Here is a 14,982-nt window from a genome sequence, read left to right on the forward strand (position 1 = left end):
CGAAGGCAAGATCTTTGTTGCCAAGAATAGGACCTTTCTAGAGAAGGAGTTTCTCTCAAAAGAAGTGAGTGGGAGGAAAGTGGAACTTGATGAGGTAATTGTACCTTCTCTCAATTTGGAAAGTAGCTCATCAAAGAAATGATGAGCCTAGATTCTGACAGATGGCTTAAAGCCATGAAATCTGATATATGATCCATATATGAGAACAAAGTGTGGACTTTGGTGGACTTGCCCGATGATCGGCAATTCATGGAGAATAAATGTATCTTCAAGAAGAAGACTGACACTAATGGTAATGTTACAGTCTACAAAGCTCGACTTGTCGCAAAAGGTTTTCGACAAGTTCAAGGGGTTGACTACAATGAGACTTTCTCAAACGTAGCAATTCTTATGTCCGTCCGAATCATGTTAGCAATTGCCACATTTTGTGAAATCTGGCAAATGGATGTCAAAACTGCATTCCTTAAATGGATATCTCTAAGAAGAGTTGTATATGATGTATCCTAAAGGATTTATCAATCCTAAAGGTGCTAACAAGTTGTGCAAGCTCCAGCGATCCATCTATGGACTGGTGCAAGCATCTCGGAGTTGGAATATACGCTTTGATGAGGTGATCAAAGCATATGGTTTTATATAGACTTACGGTGAAGCCTGTATTTACAAGAAAGTGAGTGGGAGCTCTATAGAATTTCTAATATTATATGTGGATGACATATTATTGATTGGAAATGATGTAGAATTTCTGGATAGCATAAAAGGATACTTGAATATGAGTTTTTCAATGAAAGACCTTGGTGAAGCTACTTATATATTGGGCATCAAGATCTATAAGAGATAGATCAAGACGCTTAATAGGATTTTCAATGAGTACATACCTTAATAAGATTTTGAATGACTTCAAAATGGATCAGTCAAAGAAGGAGTTCTAGCCTGTATTGTAAGGTGTGAAGTTGAGTAAGACTCAAAACCCGACCACGACAGAAGATAGAGAGAGAATGAAAATCATTCCCTATGCCTCAGTCATAGGTTCTGTAAAGTATGCCATGCTGTGTACCAGACCTGTTGTGTGCCTTGCCATGAATTTGGCAAGGGGGTACAATAGTAATCTAGGAGTAGATCACTGGACATCGGTCAAAATTATCCTTATAGAACTAAGGAAATGTTTCTGGGTTATGGAGGTGATAAAGAGTTTGTCGTAAAGAGTTACGTCGATGCAAGCTTTTACACCGATCCAGATGACTCTGAGTCTCAGTCTGGAAACATATTAAAAATGGGAGCAATTAGCTAGAGTAGCTCCATGCAGAGCATCGTAGACATAGAAATTAACAAAATACATACGGATCTGAATGTGGCAGGCCCGTTGACTTAACCTCTCTCACAAGCAAAACATGATCACACCTAAGTACTCTTTTGGTGTTAATCACATAGCGATGTGAACTAGATTATTGACTCTAGTATACCCTTTGGGTGTTGGTCACATGGCGATGTGAACTATTGATGTTAAATCACATGGCGATGTGAACTAGCTTACTGACTCTAGTGCAAGTGGGAGACTGAAGGAAATATGCCCTAGAGGCAATAATAAATTTGTTATTTTATATTTCCTTATTTCATGATAAATGATTATTATTCATGCTAGAATTGTATTAACCGGAAACTTGATACATCTGCAGATACATACACAAAATATTGTGTCCCTAGTAAGCCTCTACTAGACTAGCTCGTTAATCAAAGATGGTTAAGTTTCCTAACCATAGACATGTGTTGTCATTTGATGAATGGGATCACATCATTAAGAGAATGATGTGATGGACAAGACCCATTCGTTAGCTTAGCATAATGATCATTAAGTTTTATTGCTATTGCTTTCTTCATGTCAAATACATATTCCTTCGACTATGAGATTATGCAACTCCCGGCTACTGGCGGAATGCCTTTTGTGCTATCAAACATCACAACATAACTATATGATTATAAAGATGCTCTACAGGTATCTTCGAAGGTGTTTATTAGGTTGGCATAGATCAAGATTAGGATTTGTCACTCCGAATATGGGAGAGGTATCTCTAGGCCCTCTAGGCCCTCTCGGTAATGCACAGGTATCTCCAAAGTGACTAATGAGTTACTTGCAGGATGATGCATTACGAAACGAGTAAAGAGACTTGCCGGTAACGAGATTGAACTAGGTAAGAAGATACCGAGATCGAGTAACATACCGATGACAAAGGCAATAACATATATTGTCATAATGGTTTGACCGATAAAGATATTCGTAGAATATGTGGGAGCCAACATGAGAATCCAGGTTCCGCTATTGGTTATTGACCGGAGAGGTGTCTTGGTCATGTCTACATAGTTCTCGATCCCGTAGGGTCCGCACGCTTAACGTTCGATGATGATTTTGTATTACTAGTTGACCCATTGCGCCAAATGGCGCAGAGACCTGCTGAAGACATGTTGTCGATGAAAATAGTTTCATGCTGCAAGAGCCTTCAACTAAAGCCATGTTCGCGATGAAAATAGTTTCATTTACTAAGGATAGGCCATGTATATACAGTCGGTTTAGTTGTGGTCTGCTAAATCCATATGCGCCTTGAAAAAAACATGGTTTAATTTGCAAAGCCTCATGTGTTTCAAGTATGAATAAGCACTACGAACTCTTTTTTTGCGATTCAAACACATTTCTAGAGTTTTTACATAAGCACTGAATGTTCAACGGCACAGACGCCCCAAACATTTTTCTCTTCTTCTGCCTCTAATGCGCCCTGATCGATCGCTTTATCAAGATACATATGTTTTGAGCAAGCATGTATGGTAACTATTCCAACCCCTCCGTATAAGAAAATTGAACGGAGACTTGTATCAGGGTAACCTATGTTCAAAAAAAGTGTTGTATGTTCTGGATTTCTGATGATTTTGGTGTTGGAAGACCTGAACAGGCAAACATTGCTAATAACGTGCCTCATTTACCAACAAGGGCTTTATTTTATACTAAAGTTTTAGTCAGCTACAATTAACAATTCGAAAATGGAAATGTAAATATGTATGGTTAATGTGGATGCAACAAAAGAGTTCTTAGAATAGAAGACTTGGACATGGACAAACTTAGCAAGGTTCAGGAACACAATACAAAGGCATGCAACACTCCCGAACAGTGCATTGTACAGAAGGTATAATGATCTCCAGGATCTGCAAAAGTGATCATCCAGAACACTTCATCTGAGTTGAAACACTATCAATCAAGCTTCATAAGATCTGTTCAACAACTCATGAAAAAAAGAGAAGACAATGAAACATGTGTTCTGTACACACATGCCTTTCAAAAGAGTTCCCTAAAAAACCGTGGGGGATATGGTCCTTGTAGAAGCCATGGGGGATATGGCCGCACATAGGACAGGGGTCGTGTTCTCCGGCTCCTCCGGTTGCAATCCTATAGAACCAAAAAGGAAAAACAATAAAATTGGGGACATTGCATATATGACGAAATAGAAGTTATTGTTCATTTTTACAATTGCTGATTTGGATTCTAATTCATACTCTAACATAGGACATCTATATTCCTGTATTTATATGCTATAAATAAAGTATATAAGATAAGAATGAAACTATGCGCAGAAAGCTGCAAGATCGTCATCCTTGCTAGCAAAAAATATGGCCTTTTCTTCTCACTGAAAGTACATCTCTGTAAGAATCGCTAGTTAAGCACAAGTCTAACTAACAATTTATCACAGGAGCAACAACAGAATGCCGACTACACTAAAAAAGAACGCACCTTAACCAAAGCTCTAATCAGCAACAGAAACAAGAGCCTGTCAGTTCCTAGACCCTAAATCCTCGCAACTCATAGACCATGTGGAATAAAGGGCAACCACAGTACGCAAAACAACCTAGAAGAGGTAAAAAAATCAGCCGCAGGCAGATCGAAAAGAACATACATTACCACATGTTATGCCTTCACCTAGGCTTAAAACCTAAGAAGAGCATCGTACGAACATACAACTACTTTTAACTTCAAAAGAACCAACTCCATAACACAGATGAACATTAGAGCATCAAGTACCGCCATAATGACCTCACCTAGGCATGAAACAAACAACTTGGTACTCAATCTGGGAAGAGTTGCACATAATGAAAATCCTAAATCATGTTTAAAGGCAATGTTACATGGGTTGACAAAATATATCCACATGCAGTCACAGATGCTTTAACTTCCACACCACTTCTACACTATATAAAAAATTGAATACTGTGTATGCATGGACAGCCACATACAATTTTGTTTCAAACAAAATCAACACAGAAATATCACTATTTAAGATATTCATGAAGTTCTCAGTATGTCTGGCAATAGAAACAAATCAACAACACGTAGTATAGCACCAAAATGTTTGGCAGGTGCCTTCATCAATGTTTCCTAATAAATCTCAGAACCTGATACATAATGAGATGGATAGTTATAAGTAATGGTGTCCACAAAAAGCATGTAATCTGACATGCCTCAAGGACATCAATTTCATTCAACGGAGACAATATGCAATGACAAAAAATAATTTACTTGATGGACGAGATGATAAATTCGCTGGTTTATTGAAGAAACTTCCGAGAACTGCTCAATGAATCCCTTCTTTTCCAAATGTAGGAATGAACATGATAAGAGCACATCCTTCGTATTCTCGCTGCATAAATGGACATCAATAAATATATAAAGGTATAAATACGTGACAGAACATTAAGTCAAGCATATGAAGAAGCTAAAAAACAGCATAAGACGTCAAGCAAATCAATGGAACATTAAGTCAAAACATCGCCTAAGGTAGTAGGGAAAATTCTCAAATGTAACTTCAATAGGACCAAGCCCTTGTCTCATATAACCTCTAACTCGCACAGACCTCCTAGCTGAATAAAAACGACAACCGATGATTATTATATACATCAGTTAGCAACTGACAGGGCTCCTGCGCTTCTCGCATCAGAAAATCAACAAGAAAATACAAGGATGTACCTCAACGTGCCGCAGTTTGCAAGGTATTTTGCGGACAAGTTGGTCTTTCAACAATAGATTGCATCTTTTGTTTTGGCCAATAGAAAACTGAGGGACATAGATAGCGAGATGAGGACTCTGGTTCATAAATAAATATTTAGTTATACAGTGATAAAATAAAAAATATTCTCAAGGTCACAACAACACATACTTTAACCAACAAAGATCAACCAGAACCCGTAATGTGACATAATCGGGGCCGAGCGGAGGAGGACGCATGGGGAGAGAAAGAACGGGTGAATCTCACCTCGGTGTATCGGTGTCGGATGCGCTCGCCGTCGCTCTATCTTTTCCGCTCCCTCCCTCCCTCCCTCCCTACTAATAAGCAGCAGCCGGCAGAGAGATGTTAGAGGAAGAAGAGGACAAGTCGTCCCAGGCCTTGGTCCTTCCTTCGAGGTGCGCCGGAATCCTTGGGCATGCACCGGGTTGGGAAGTACGGTTGGAGGACGGCGTCGGGCGCGGTCGTTCCTCGCCGTACACCACCTCGGGCAGCTTATGGTGTCCAGCCGCTTCCGCTGCTCTCATGCTCACCGTTGCCGCTGTCAGAAGGAGGAAGAGGCGGTGCGGAGGCAGGGGTAGGGAGCCGCCGCCGAGTGAGGGAGGAGGAGCAGGAAGGTCTTGTTTTACCGCTTGGCTCTAGGTTTCCTTTACCAGTTCCCCAGTTCACCGTGAGCGTTAAAGTTTCTGTTTTCTACAGCAAGATCATATAAACTTCACCCAAGTCTTCCCAAAGGTTCTACTTGGCACTTTATTGAAACAAAAGCTATAAAACATGATTAATACAGTATCATAATCATGTGGACACACAAAAACATTAAGGATAAATATTGGGTTGTCTCCCAACAAGCGCTTTTCTTTAATGCATTTTTAGCTAGGCATGATGATGGCAATGATGCTCACATAAAAGATAAGAATTGAAACATAAAGGGAGCGTCATGAAGCATATGACTAGCACATTTAAGCCTAACCCACTTCCTATGCATAGGGATTTTGTGATCAAACAACTTATGGGAACAATAATCAACTAGCATAAGGAGGTAAAACAAGCATAGCTTCAAAATTTTCAACACATAGAGAGGAAACTTGACATTATTGCAATTTCTACAAGCATATGTTTCTCCCTCATAATAATTTTCAGTAGCATCGTGAATGAATTCAACAATATAACCAGCACCTAAAGCATTCTTTTCATGATCTACAAGCATAGAAAATTTACTACTCTCCACATAAGCAAAATTCTTCTCATGAATAGTAGTGGGAGCAAACTCAACAAAATAACTATCATGTGAGGCAAAATCCAATTGAAAACTAAAATCATGATGACAAGTTTCATGGATATCATTGTTCTTAATAGCATACAAGTCATCACAATAATCATCATAGATAGCAACTTTGTTCTCATAATCAATTGGAACCTCTTCCGAAATAGTGTGAATCATCACTAAATAAAGTTGACACTCTTCCAAATCCACTTTCATATTCATCACAATAAGATTCAACATCCTCCAAAAAAGTGGGATCAGTACTTCCTAAAGTTGACACTCTTCCAAACCCACTTTCATCAATATAATCATCATAAATAGGAGGCATTCTTTCATCATAATACATATTCTCATCAAAACTTGGGGGACAAAAAATATCATCTTCATCAAACACAGCTTCCCCAAGCTTGTGGCTTTGCATATCATTAGCATCATGGATATTCAAGGAATTCATACTAACAACATTGCAATCATGCTCATCATACAAAGATATAGTACCAATGCATTCTTCTTCTAGCACTTGAGCACAGTTTTCCTTACCATCATTCTCACGAAAGATATTAAAAAGACAAAACGTATGAGACAAACTCAACTCCATTTTTTTGTAGTTTTCTTTTATAAACTAAACTAGTGATAAAACAAGAAACAAAAAGATTCGATTGCAATATCTAAAGATATACCTTCAAGCGCTAACCTCCCCGGCAATGGCCCCAGAAAAGAGCTTGATGTCTACTACACAACCTTCTTCTTGTAGACGTTGTTGGGCCTGCAAGTGCACAGGTTTGTAGGACAATAGCAAATTTCCCTCAAGTGGATGAACTAAGGTTTATCAATCTGTAGGAGGCGTAGGATGAAGATGGTCAACCAAATAACAAAGAGTCTCTTGTGTCCCCAACACACCCAATTCAATGGTAAATTGTATAGGTGCACTAGTTCGGCGAAGAGATGAAGATACAAGTGCAATAAAGATAGTAGATAAAGGTAATTGTAATCTGAAATAATAAAAACAGCAAGGTAACAAGTGGTAAAAGTGAGCGTAAACGGTATTGCAATGATAGGAAACAAGGCCTAGGGTTCATACTTTCACTAGTGCAAGTTCTCTCAACAATAATAACATAGATAGATCATATAACAAGCCCTCAACATGCAACAAAGAGTCACTCCAAAGACACTAATAGCGGAGAACAAACAAAGAGATTATGGTAGGATACGAAACCACCTCAAAGTTATCCTTTCTGTTCTATCTATTCAAGAGTTCGTAGTAAAATAACATGAAGCTATTCTTTCCGCTCAATCCATCATATAGTTCATACTAGAATAACACCTTAAGACACAAATCAACCAAAACCCTAATGTCACCTAGATACTCCATTGTCACCTCAAGTATCCGTGGGCATGATTATACGATATGCATCACACAATCTCAGATTCATCCAACCAACACAAAGTACTTCAAAGAGTGCCCCAAAGTTTCTACCGGAGAGTCAAGAATGTGTGCTAACCCCTATGCTCTGGTTCATGGGCGGAACCCGCAAGTTGGTCACCAAAAAGTACATCAAGAGGTACATGATATACCATTGTCACCACAGATAAGCACGGCAAGACATACATCAAGTGTTCTCATAAAAGACTCAATCCGATAAGATAACTTCAAAGGGGAAGACTCAATTCATCACAAGAGAGTAGAGGGGGAGAAACATCATAAGATCCAACTACAATAGCAAAGCTCGGGATACATCAAGATCGTGCCATAGAGGGAACACGAGAGAGAACACGAGAGAGAACACGAGAGAGAGATCAAACACATAGCTACTGGTACATACCCTCAGCCCCGAGGGTGAACTACTCCCTCCTCGTCATGGAGAGCGCCGGGATGATGAAGATGGCCACCGGTGATGGGATCCCCCTCCGGCAGGGTGCCAAAACGGGCTCCCGAGAGGTTTTTGGTGTCTACAGAGGCTTGCGGCGGTGGAACTCCCGATCTATCTTCATATTCGATGGTTTTAGGGTACGTAGGCATATATAGGTGAAAGAAGTCGGTCAGGGGGTGCTCGAGGGGTCCACGAGACAGGGGGCGCGCCCTACAGGGGGCGCGCCCTACAGGGGGCGCGCCCTACAGGGGGGCGCTCCCTCCTATCTCGTGGGCTCCTCGAGGATCTTCTGACTTCATCTCCAAGCCTCCGGGATGATAATCTTCCAAAAAATCATGATGCCGAAGGTTTCATTCCGTTTGGACTCCGTTTGATATTCCTTTTCTTCGAAATACTGAAACAGGCAAAAAAACAGCAATATGGGCTGGGACTCCGGTTAATAGGTTAGTCCCAAAAGTAATATAAAAGTGTATAATAAAGCCCATAATCATTCAAAACAGATAATAATATAGCATGGAACAATCAAAAATTATAGATACGTTGGAGACGTATCAAGCATCCCCAAGCTTAATTCTTGCTCGTCCTCGAGTAGGTAAATGATAAAAACAGAATTTTTGATGTGGAATGCTACCTAGCATGATTCTCAATGTAATTTTCTTTATTGTGGCATGAATGTTCAGATCCAAATGATTCAAAATAAAAGTTCATATTGATAAAAGAAATAGTAATACTTCAAGCATACCAAGCAAGTAATCATGTCTTCTCAAAATAGCATGGCCAAAAGAAAGTTATCCCTACAAAATCATATAGTCTGGCTATGCTCTATCTTCATCACACAAAGTATTTAATCATGCACAACCCCGATGACGAGCCAAGCAATTGTTTCATACTTTAATAATCTCACACTTTTTCAACTTTCACGCAATACATGAGCGTGAGCCATGGACATAGCACTATATGTGGAATAGAACGGTGGTTGTGGAGAAGACAAAAAAGGAGAAGACATTATCACATCAACTAGGCGTATCAATGGGTTATGGAGATGCCCATTAATAGATATCAATGTGAGTGAGTAGGGATTGCCATGCAACGGATGCACTAGAGCTATAAATATATGAAAGCTCAACAAAAGAAAACTAGTGGGGTGCATCCAACTTGCTTGCTCATGAAGACCTAGGGCATTTTGAGAAAGCCCATCATTGGAATATACAAGCCAAGTTCTATAATGAAAAATTCCCACTAGTAAATGGAAGTCACAACATATGAGACTCTCTATCATGAAGATCATGGTGCTACTTTGAAGCACAAGTGTGGTAAAAGGATAGTAGCATTGTCCCTTCTCTATTTTTCTCTCATATATTTTTTTTATTTGGGCCTTTTCTCTCTTTTTTATGGCCTCTTTTTTTTATTTTATTTTTTATATAATTCGCCCGGAGTCTCATCCCGACTTATGGGGGAATCATAGTCTCCATCATCCTTTCCTCACTGGGACAATGCTCTAATAATGAAGATCATCACACTTCTATTTTTTTACAACTCAACAATTACAACTCAATACTTAGACCAAAATATGACTCTATATGAATGCCTCCGGAGGTATACCGGGATATGCAATGAATCAAGAGTGACATGTATGAAAGAATTATGAACGGTGGCTTTGCCACAAATACAATGTCAACTACATGTTCATGCAAAAAGCAATATGACAAAAGTAATGTGTGTCATATGAACGGAATGGTGGAAAGTTGCATGGCAATATATCTCGGAATGGCTATGGAAATGCCATAATAGGTAGGTATGGTGGCTGTTTTGAGGAAGGAGTAAGGTGGTTGTATGGTACCGGCGAAAGTTGCACGATACAAGAGAGACTAGCAATAATGGAGGGGTGAAAGGAGTGCGTATAATCCATGGACTCAACATTAATCAAAAGAACTCATATACTTGTTGTAAAAAAATTAGAAGTCATCAAAAACCAAAGCACTACACGCATGCTCCTAGGGGGATAGATTGGTACGAGAAGACCATCGCTCGTCCCTGACTGCCACTCATAAGGAAGACAATCAATAAATAAAAGTGTGCTCCAACTTCATCACAAAGCGGTTCACCATACGTGCATGCTACGGGAATCACAAACTTCAACACAAGCATTCTTTAAATCCATAATCACCCAACTAGCATGACTTTAATATTACTACCTCCATATCTCAAAACAATTATCAAGCACCAATTTGATCATAGCATCCAATTCACTTTCTATGATAGTTTTCATTCAAATTACCATGCTGTTTAAGACTCTCAAAATAATATAAGTGAAGCATGATAGACTAGCAATTTCTTCAAAATATAACCACCGCCGTGCTCTAAAAGATATAAGTAAAGCACTAGAGCAAACGACAAACTACTCCGAAAGATATAAGTGAAGTTCAATGAGTAGCAAAATAATTATGCAACTATATGAAGACTCTCTCTCATTAAAGAATTTCAGATCTTGGTATCTTATTCAAGCAGCAAGCAAAACAAAATAAAATGACATTGCAAGGACAGCACGACTCATGTGAAGAAGCAAAAACTTAGGCTCAACCGATACTAACCGATGATTGCCGAAGAAGAAAGGTGGGATGCCTACCAGGGCATCCCCAATCTTAGATGCTTGAGACTTCTTGAAATATTATCTTGGGGTGCCTTGGGCATCCCCAAGTTTGAACTTTTGTGTCTCCTTAATTCCTCTCATATCATGGTTTCTCTTTTTATCAAAAGCTTCATCCACAACAAACTCAACAAGAACTCGTGAGATAGGTTAGTATAAACCAATGCAAAACCTTATCATTTTATACTGTAACAAATCACATAAATTATTATTCAACATTGCATACTAAATTCCTCTGCATATTTAATACTCCTATCCTCAAATAGAATCATTAAACAAGCAAACATATGCAAACAATGCAAACATAACAGCAATCTGCCAAAACAGTACAGTCTGTAAAGAATGCAAGAGTATCAATACTTGCCTAACTCCAAAAAGTATAAGAGAAAATTCCCACTGTAATAAATTTATCAGATCTCAATATGCAAAAAGATTCAACATTATACCATTCTCTTACTTTTCTAGGGAATTTTTGCAACAGCGGTAAACTTTCTGTTTTCAAACAGCAACATGTACACTAGCAAAATAAGCATGGCAAAGGCTATCCTTGAATTTTTATTGAAACTAAAGATGCAAAACATTATTCTAACTAACATCAAGCAAAAACTAAAAAAAGAAAATGACGCTCCAAGCAAAACACATATCATGTGGCGAATAAAAATATAGCTCCAAGTAAAGTTACCGATGAACGAAGACGAAAGAGGGGATGCCATCCGGGGCATCCCCAAGCTTAGTTGCTTGGTTGTCCTTGAATAGTACCTTGGGGTGCCTTGGGCATCCCCAAGCTTAGGCTCTTGCCACTCCTTATTCCATAGTCCATCGAATCTTTACCCAAAACTTGAAAACTTCAACCACACAAAACTCAACACAAAACTCGTAAGCTCCGTTAGTATAAGAAAATAAATCCACCACTTAGGTACTGTAATGAACTAATTCTAAATTAATATTGGTGTAAAACCTACTGTATTCCAACTTCTCTATGGTTCATACCACTTAATACTAGCCATAGATGCATCAAAATAAGCAAACAACACATAGAAAACAGAATCTGTGAAAAACAGAACAGTCTGTAGTAATCTGTATCAAACGTATACTTCTGGAATCCCAAAAATTATGAAATAAATTGGTGTACCTGAGTAATTTGTCTATTAATCATCTGAAAAAAGAATCAACCTAAAATCAATCTCCAGTAAAAAATGGCAGCCATTCTCGTGAGCGCTAAAGTTTCTGTTTTCTACAGCAAGATCATATAAACTTCACCCAAGTCTTCCCAAAGGTTCTACTTGGCACTTTATTGAAACAAAAGCTATAAAACATGATTAATACAGTATCATAATCATGTGGACACACAAAAACATTAAGGATAAATATTGGGTTGTCTCCCAACAAGCGCTTTTCTTTAATGCATTTTTTGCTAGGCATGATGATGGCAATGATGCTCACATAAAAGATAAGAATTGAAACATAAAGGGAGCATCATGAAGCATATGACTAGCACATTTAAGCCTAACCCACTTCCTATGCATAGGGATTTTGTGATCAAACAACTTATGGGAACAATAATCAACTAGCATAAGGAGGTAAAACAAGCATAGCTTCAAAGTTTTCAACACATAGAGAGGAAACTTGACATTATTGCAATTTCTACAAGCATATGTTTCTCCCTCATAATAATTTTCAGTAGCATCATGAATGAATTCAACAATATAACCAGCACCTAAAGCATTCTTTTCATGATCTACAAGCATAGAAAATTTACTACTCTCCACATAAGCAAAATTCTTCTCATGAATAGTAGTGGGAGCAAACTCAACAAAATAACTATCATGTGAGGCAAAATCCAATTGAAAACTAAAATCATGATGACAAGTTTCATGGATATCATTATTCTTAATAGCATACAAGTCATCACAATAATCATCATAGATAGCAACTTTGTTCTCATAATCAATTGGAACCTCTTTCGAAATAGTGTGAATCATCACTAAATAAAGTTGACACTCTTCCAAATCCACTTTCATATTCATCACAATAAGATTCAACATCCTCCAAAAAAGTGGGATCAGTACTTCCTAAAGTTGACACTCTTCCAAACCCACTTTCATCAATATAATCATCATAAATAGGAGGCATTCTTTCATCATAATAAATATTCTCATCAAAACTTGGGGGACAAAAAATATCATCTTCATCAAACACAGCTTCCCCAAGCTTGTGGCTTTGCATATCATTAGCATCATGGATATTCAAGGAATTCATACTAACAACATTGCAATCATGCTCATCATACAAAGGTATAGTACCAAACATTCTAATGCATTCTTCTTCTAGCACTTGAGCACAGTTTTCCTTACCATCATTCTCACGAAAGATATTAAAAAGACAAAACGTATGAGACAAACTCAACTCCATTTTTTTGTAGTTTTCTTTTATAAACTAAACTAGTGATAAAACAAGAAACAAAAAGATTCGATTGCAATATCTAAAGATATACCTTCAAGCGCTAACCTCCCCGGCAATGGCCCCAGAAAAGAGCTTGATGTCTACTACACAACCTTCTTCTTGTAGACGTTGTTGGGCCTGCAAGTGCACAGGTTTGTAGGACAATAGCAAATTTCCCTCAAGTGGATGAACTAAGGTTTATCAATCCATAGGAGGCGTAGGATGAAGATGGTCAACCAAATATCAAAGAGTCTCTTGTGTCCCCAACACACCCAATACAATGGTAAATTGTATAGGTGCACTAGTTCGGCGAAGAGATGAAGATACAAGTGCAATAAAGATAGTAGATAAAGGTAATTGTAATCTGAAATAATAAAAACAGCAAGGTAACAAGTGGTAAAAGTGAGCGTAAACGGTATTGCAATGATAGGAAACAAGGCCTAGGGTTCATACTTTCACTAGTGCAAGTTCTCTCAACAATAATAACACAGATAGATCATATAACAAGCCCTCAACATGCAACAAAGAGTCATTCCAAAGACACTAATAGCGGAGAACAAACGAAGAGATTATGGTAGGGTATGAAACCACCTCAAAGTTATCCTTTCTGTTCTATCTATTCAAGAGTTTGTAGTAAAATAACATGAAGCTATTCTTTCCGCTAAATCCATCATAGAGTTCATACTAGAATAACACCTTAAGACACAACTCAACCAAAACCCTAATGTCACCTAGATACTCCATTGTCACCTCAAGTATCCGTGGGCATGATTATACGATATGCATCACACAATCTCATATTCATCCAACCAACACAAAGTACTTAAAAGAATGCCCCAAAGTTTCTACCAGAGAGTCAAGAACGTGTGCCAACCCCTATGCTTAGGTTCATGGGCGGAACCTGTTGTTGAACGTAGCAGAAATTCAAAATTTTCCTACGTGTCACCAAGATCTATCTATGGAGAAATGAGCAACGAGGGGAAGGAGAGTGCATCTACATACCCTTGTAGATCGCTAAGCGGAAGCATTCAAGAGAACGGGGTTGAAGGAGTCGTACTCGTCGTGATCCCAATCACCGGATATCCTAGTGCCGAACGGACGGCACCTCCGCGTTCAACACACGTACAGCCCGGGGACGTCTCCCACGCCTTGATCCAGCAAGGAGAGAGGGAGAGGTTGAGGAAGACTCCATCCAGCAGCAGCACAACGGCATGGTGGTGATGGAGGAGCGTGGTAGTTCAGCAGGGCTTCGCCAAGCACCGCGGGAGAAGAGAAGGGAGACAGGTAGGATTGCGCCAGGGAGAGGTCAAAACTCATATATTGGCAGCCCCAAAACCCTCAAGTATATATAGGGGAGAGGGAGGGGGTGCGCCCCCTCTAGGGTTTCCACCCCAAGGGGTGCGGCAGCCCCAATCCCATCTAAGGGTGGTGGCCAAGGGGGGAGAGGGGGGAAACTTGCCCCCCAAGTTAGGTGGAAGCACCCCCTCCCCAAACCCTAGGCGCCTTGGGCCCTTGTGGGGGGGCGCACCAGCCCACCTGGGGCTGGTCCCCTCCCACACTTGGCCCATGAAGCCCTCCAGGGCCGGTGGCCCCACTTGGTGGACCCCCGGGACCCTCCCGATGGTCCCAGTACGTTACCAATAAAACCCGAAACTTTTCCGGTGACCAAAACAGGACTTCCCATACATAAATCCTTACCTCCGGACCATTCCGGAACTC

At 39.5% G+C, this 14,982-nt stretch overlaps 2 long non-coding RNA genes across 2 annotated transcripts; both read right to left on the bottom strand.

Annotated features, from left to right (window-relative positions):
* Positions 1 to 3,105: 3,105 nt before the first annotated feature.
* On the bottom strand, positions 3,106 to 4,104 carry LOC123094474 (uncharacterized). The gene is made up of 2 exons (XR_006445845.1): positions 3,773 to 4,104; positions 3,106 to 3,430 (listed from the first exon to the last, which is right to left on the bottom strand). It is a non-coding gene; the product is annotated as an uncharacterized lncRNA (long non-coding RNA).
* A 703-nt stretch (positions 4,105 to 4,807) lies between these two features.
* LOC123094475 (uncharacterized) lies at positions 4,808 to 5,464 on the bottom strand. The gene is made up of 3 exons (XR_006445846.1): positions 5,289 to 5,464; positions 5,003 to 5,119; positions 4,808 to 4,896 (listed from the first exon to the last, which is right to left on the bottom strand). It is a non-coding gene; the product is annotated as an uncharacterized lncRNA (long non-coding RNA).
* Positions 5,465 to 14,982: the final 9,518 nt, after the last annotated feature.

Source organism: Triticum aestivum, chromosome 4B (assembly GCF_018294505.1).
Source record: "Triticum aestivum cultivar Chinese Spring chromosome 4B, IWGSC CS RefSeq v2.1, whole genome shotgun sequence".
Classification (NCBI taxonomy): Eukaryota; Viridiplantae; Streptophyta; class Magnoliopsida; order Poales; family Poaceae; genus Triticum; species Triticum aestivum.